The 6,147-nt window shown below is 46.1% G+C and overlaps 1 protein-coding gene across 6 annotated transcripts in view; it reads right to left on the bottom strand.

Annotated features, from left to right (window-relative positions):
- The window catches only part of LOC114050297 (homeobox protein Hox-A3-like), a 20,209-nt gene that overhangs the window by 10,923 nt on the left and 3,139 nt on the right, over positions 1–6,147 (bottom strand). For 3 of the 6 annotated variants that reach the window (XM_027871911.1, XM_027871914.1, XM_027871913.1), the window contains exon 2: positions 4,420–4,501. The gene's annotated coding sequence lies outside the window, so the exon portion shown is untranslated. Of the gene's footprint in view, positions 1–126; positions 189–870; positions 1,950–4,419; positions 4,854–6,147 lie in introns of those variants that run through there. The other 3 variants (XM_027871912.1, XM_027871915.1, XM_027871916.1) reach the window with 3 other exon arrangements.

The raw sequence follows: 6,147 nt of genomic DNA, 5'->3' as shown, positions 1-6,147 counted from the left end.
GGGGGGGGGGAGGGGGGGGGGGGGGGGAGGAGGGGGGGGGGGGGGGGTAGGACAGGGAGGGGGGGAGAGAAGAAAGCTCTCGTTCTAAACAGAATCTGGGATCACGTAATCACAGACGAAGCCCACCTCGGTGTCCGCTCCAAATGCCACAATAATGCTCTGCATTATGTGCTCACGTGGTCACGCGTCAACTTAAATCCTTTTATTTGAAATAGTGAATCATTTAAAGAACTAGGTTTTCAAGCAGAATAGAACCCTGGGGTGGGGGGGAAGGAGAGAGAAACAGACAGACAGACAAAAGAAAGAAAGAAAGAAAGAAAGAAAGAAAGAAAGAAAGAAAGAAAGAGAAAGAAAGAAGGAAGGAAGGAAGGAAGGAAGGAAGGAAGGAAGGAAGGAAGGAAGGAAGGAAGGAAGGAAGGAAGGAAGACAGCCTTGGCCAAAAGCAGCCAGGAAGTTCGGAGTGCCAAGCGGTACTCCTACAGGGACAGTCTCACTCCACTCTTCAGCCTCCCCCCCCCTCCACTTCTATTTCTTTACACATACTCACTCCAACCAGAGTTACTTTAAAAAAAAAAAAAAAAGGATTTGCCCCATTCAGGAGTCCACTCAACTTTTCTAAGAGCCCCTGCTCCACTGGTAAGCAAAGGCCACCCCGCATCTTTTGCAGGGCCAGAGCCTCATCTGGTACTTGCTCCAATAACAAATCAAAAAGCTGATCTCTTGCTTTCGATAAGGAAACTCCTTAATGAGTCACTTGATTGCCAGACCAGCGTCCCCACAGACTTCACTCTACCGCTATTGTGTGGAACTTGCTCCACACCCACGCTGTACAACCGGCAGCCCGGGTGGCTGAAAGGGCCCATAATTTACCTGACAAAGGCAGACGAGGCTCCTGGAAGCTGAGACGTCTGGAGTTGTGGGAGTCCAGGCTCTGAAGGATGTGCCTGACTCCGGTGCGGTGGATCTGAATTTTTCAAAATCTGTAGGGACCATCCCCGTTCAACCTGGGCTTACGCATTTCCTATGCACAGGCTGAGTGCTACACGAAATTATAGGTTTCTAACGATGAAAAATGCAAAGGGGGGCGGGGAGGCAATGATCTAATTGTCCAAGAGGAAAAAAAAAAAACAACCAACCTTCACTTGTGTCCCTTGAGTTAACCTAGAAAACAAGCTGGTGCCTTATCTGCATGAATATCCAAAGGGTTTCCCTTAAGACTGTTTAGTCCTTTCCAACATCCATAACGCTTTATCCAACAACAAAGAAAATGAACTAAAGTAACTGAGGTTGCCATAGCCAAATGAGGTCCATACAAGGCTCTAAGGCTTCCAGATCCCATCCGTCCAGTCTGGTGACACTTGGGTCCCTACTGCTCTGGCTCTAACACTCAGTGACCTGGGTTTAACTAGGAAAATATCGCCAATGCCCTTCTTAACCCTTTCTCCTTTAGCTTTGGGAAAACAGCTAGTAAGTCCCTGGACTCCATTTTTGTACTCTTTTGCCCACCCTCCTTTTTTTGCCTTCCTATCTGTAAACAGGACCCAATTTTAGTAACCAGACTCCATATTATTTCTCTTTTCTTCCCCAGAGGAATAGAAGGGAACTGAATCTATACAGCTGTAATTATGGCATAACCAGCCTGGTAAACAAGTCATCTGGACATTCAAAGAGAAGAGCCTTACCCTGAAGCCTACCCCTACCTTTAGTGAAAGTGAGTGTGCTCAGCTAGTAACCTCCTTTTCTTGCCTAAGCCCTTCTGTGCTTCCATGGGATATTCTGATTTAACTAGACCGACTCAGTCCAGCTGCAGGAGTGAACTGAAAGTGAAAATGATCACAGCTGGGATTTAAGGTTGATTTAAAAAAAAAAGAAAGAAAGAAAGAGCTCACTCCACTCCCAGGAAAGATAGTGAAACCCTCATCTCTCCACCCCACATTCTCCTAAATCCTGAGGGCTTGCCAAGCCCTCGAAATGGAATATGAGCCTGGAAAGAGTACTGAGCCTTAATAAAACAAAACAAAAAGCGTTCTCCACTACAGTGTATCCCAAAGGGGGGAGGGGGGGTGCTTTCAGACCTTAGAATCCTAAGCAAACAGAAACTCCTACAATCATAAATCACCATCCTAAGTCAGAGGTACATCTTCAGCTAAATGCCTTAATGCTAGTGAAAGGGGCTGGGTTTCCCAACTCAGGCCCCCAGAAGGTCTTCATTTCTGTTAACCACTAAGTTAATACCCAAACTTCTGTTTAACAATTAACATCTTGGAGTGGAGTGGGGCCAGTTTGTAAGAACTAGAAGGGGATGTCTAAGGACTTTCAAGGAAGTAGAACTCGAAGGGAAAATGGTTTCCCTAAGGGCACACTTTAGCAAAAAGGATAATGCTCTCACTACTTCCCAGTGGCCTAGACTTCAGTTGACAAGGAAAATCCAACTGAAAGTTAGCAATCTCTTTTCACTGGGCACTACAACTCATTTCCTAGGAAAAGACTATGATGATGTATCATACTCAATTTCAATGGAAGAGAAGAGAGGAAAGATTTCAGCCTTGTCCCCTTCCATCCCACTGCACTACCCCTGGGGCAGACTGAGCAGGGGGAAGGGTCTGCCCCCCTCAAATTTATATTCCATCTTTCAACAATAACTAACCCCCACTCCCAAACTTCTACATTTTCCTAGAACTAAACTCTTTTGGCCATCTGGGACTGGAGTGAGTGAGGAATACTTAAGTATGGTCCAGGCAAATGAAATAACAACAACAACAAAACAGAGCTGCTTTGTAAAGGGCAGGGAACTAATAAGGGAGGACTTTGGTTAATATTTAGAAAGAAGATTTTCAGAAGATTTTCACATTCAAATATGATGATTTGATTTCCCAATTTTCTCTGTCTCTGTCTCTGTCTCTCTGTCTCTTCCTCTCCCCTCTCCTCTCTCTCTCTCTCTCTCTCTCTCTCTCTCTCTCTCTCTCTCTCTCCCTAAGCCCCAGGTAAAGAAGGCTCTCCTGTTCTCCTTAGAGGGGGGAGAGAACCACCATTATTCATTAGGATTGGTTTTGCAAACACATCTGCAATGCATTTGGACTCTAAATTTTCTGGGTGCTGAAGGGTACAGTAGATTCCTGAAGCTATTTCCTGATACAATGAGAACATTACAATGGGAAGGCTGCTGATAACTGATACACTAAGTATATTTGGGTGCAGGCACACGACACAGAGTAGCTGATAAAAGTGACATTTAGGTCGCCTAACGTGCTTCACTTGCTACCAGATGCAAATCAAACTTAGAATACCAATCATATCATCACAGACACTGACTTATCATGAATTGCAAAGAAGTCACAAACTGATGGGGGGGGGGGAAATGTCAGAAAAGATTTAGGCCTGGAAAATACACAGATAAACTGACTTTTCTGAAACTCCCTGTTTGTGAATAGCTTAAAAGGGGCAATCCTCCAAAGAACAAAGAAATCATTTCGTGTTCAGCAGCAGCTCCATGCAAAGAGAGGGTTCTGAGGGCTACCCCAGTCCTCCAATAGACACCCCCCATAGGCCCTTAATTTATGACCCTCTTACAAGGTAATAAACCACACTAATTGCCTTCCTGCATCCCAAACAACTTCAGCAAGAACTTGAAAGGATTCCAGAGAGTTTTCCCCCTCCCTTAAATATGAAAAGAACATCCTAATAGCAACGAAGACCACTGCATGGTCTTAGCCAATGCGACTTACTGTCTACTCCAGGCAAGGAACAGAGATCACTTATACACAGCTGAAAAGGCCAAGACATATATGCCAGTGAGGACACTTATTTCTGAGTCTAAGAAGGAAAAAAAAAAACCTGGGAAAAAGCAAGAGCATTGAGGCCAGTTTCCTTAAAACTGAATCATGACTCTGATTTTTCTCAACTCCTAACCTCCCTCCTAAGGGTTTGCAAAAAGCATCCCAGAAAACAGTCCACCTCCTTCTACCTCCAGCACCACTGAATTCCAGCACCACCACCTCCCAAAACAAAGTCCCAGTTGTTTTCATTGTCCTCACTGGTTGGAAATCCTTGTAGTGCAAGTGGAGTCCAAGTGTTTGAAGCTAGTTGGAAGAAGGAAACCGACAAGGCGCTTCCTAACCACACCACACCGTACCACGCCATTCACTCCTAGGATTTTTAGCCACCCCATGATCTAAATGCCCCTGCAGATACAGCTCCTGTTCCTAGACATTCTTTCTCTGTCTAGACCCAGCATTCGCTGGGGATGAGCGCTGAATAGAAGCTGACCAGAAAATTCCAACTAGGTTAAAAATTGATCAGAACTCCTCCCTTCCCCTCTCAAGAAGGAGGGGGAAAATGATGCTCTCCCCCCCATGGAAAGTCCACGCCAATACCATTTCAGGACACACCACGGAGGTTAGGCATTTGGAGCCCTCTTACCTCTTCAGATTTGAGTCATATCATGGAATGGCTTCCTGCCCCAAGCTCTCAGTCAGTCATCTTTTCCGGTGCCCAGGCAGTTCTGCAGACAAACAGACAGCAGTGGGTGAATCGTGGCTGGGAGGAAAGGGGAGAGTCGGGGGAGTGAGGGACGTGCAGTGCAAGAGCGTCCTTCGGTACATGATGAGCTCACAAACGCAAAGTCACCAGAGTTTCTTCCCCGATCCACTTTGATCGCCCGAAGGATCTAGCCTACATATCCGATCATTTAATTCTTTTTAAAAATTAAATAACTATATTTCCTAACTCCACACCCATTCTCGTCTTTTTTTCTTTCTTTCTTGGGGGCGGGGTTGGAATGGGAAAGGGCAAGAAAGATGGGCATAGAAAAGAGAATTCTCTGCTCTCAGCCAATCTGAGCTATGCCCTCTTCTCTCGCCCCTAAATTCTGAGATATGAAAGTATGCTTTATTTGCTTTTGTTAACAAAAGCTAGCCTTGGGGTTTTCTTTGGGGGTGGGGAGCGTTTGAGCAAGTAGGCACTAGAAACCTCCCTAGTCATTGGAGAAGTTTCAGACTGGGGCTCCAGTCTACAAGCCGGGCACAGCATTGTGAGAGGGAGTTTTTGTCTTCTGGTTTATTCAAACCCGGCCTTCTTCATCTCTGCGCCAAACGTTATTGTGGCCTGACAAGAGGGCCCAGCTGTGCTGCACCTTTCAGACTTTGGAAGAACTTCTGCTGGAAACTGGGAAACCCAAAGCGGCCACTTGGAAAAATAGTATTGCAAGACGCCAATGAGGGAGCTATTTGGATCCATTTCCCTGCTTGCAAAGCAAACCAGACGCATGCATTATTTGCAACCAAGCTGCATCCCTGAATTTCTGCCTGGCCAGCAAAGGGCAATGTTGTGATCATGTAACTTTGATGGGGGGCCGGGGGGGGCGGGAGTGGTGGGATCTTCCAGCTCATGCCTTGGAAAGTTCTGAAGTCTGTCTCGAGAGTACTTCTCTGGAAGAAACTTTCATTGTGTGGCTTCAGAGTTCCAACGTTCCTCTTTTTTTTCCAGCTTTCAGTGCGTCCCTCACCCCCCCCCCACCCCAGCCCACTGAGAGTCCGTGTCCGGCGCTCCCACTGGCTGGCCAACAACATTGAAATGTGAAAGTTGCCTTCCCAAGGCGCTTAGCCTGCTCAGTAAGTGGACGGAGCCAGCATTCGACTTGTGCATTGCTGTTCCCCCCTCCCTCGCTTACCCCTCTTCTCCACTCGCTTCGCCCTATTTCCAAAGCCCTATTTCCCTCCCTATCCACTCTGTGATCTCTTTTGACCTGTAATCAATACTCTGTTACAAATAGCAATATACTGTATCCGCAGTCTTTTCTCCTCCTTTAAATATGCCGTTCGTATCTTGGAAAGCCAGTAGCCGCACACACCACTCATTGTCTAACGCTTCTACTCAGGACTTTCAACACAACTTCTCCCCAGAAAGGAACTGCTAAGTCTCCATTTGCCACACCATTTATGAGACAGATGACCAAGATAATGATTATTATTATGATTATTGTTGTTACTTTGTTACCCGAGGAAGCTCAATGCACACCGTGGGTGCCCCAACTTGGTACAAGCATAAATCATGCCCATTAAAGAATGAATCCGGAAGAAATTCGCTCCTTACAATGACTGTTTCTCTCTCTCTCTCTCTCTCTCTCTCTCTCTCTCTCTCTCTCTCTCT

Source organism: Vombatus ursinus, unplaced genomic scaffold (assembly GCF_900497805.2).
Source record: "Vombatus ursinus unplaced genomic scaffold, bare-nosed wombat genome assembly UNPS02014799.1, whole genome shotgun sequence".
NCBI classification, from domain to species: Eukaryota; Metazoa; Chordata; class Mammalia; order Diprotodontia; family Vombatidae; genus Vombatus; species Vombatus ursinus.
This window is presented reverse-complemented; position numbering and strand designations above follow the sequence as displayed.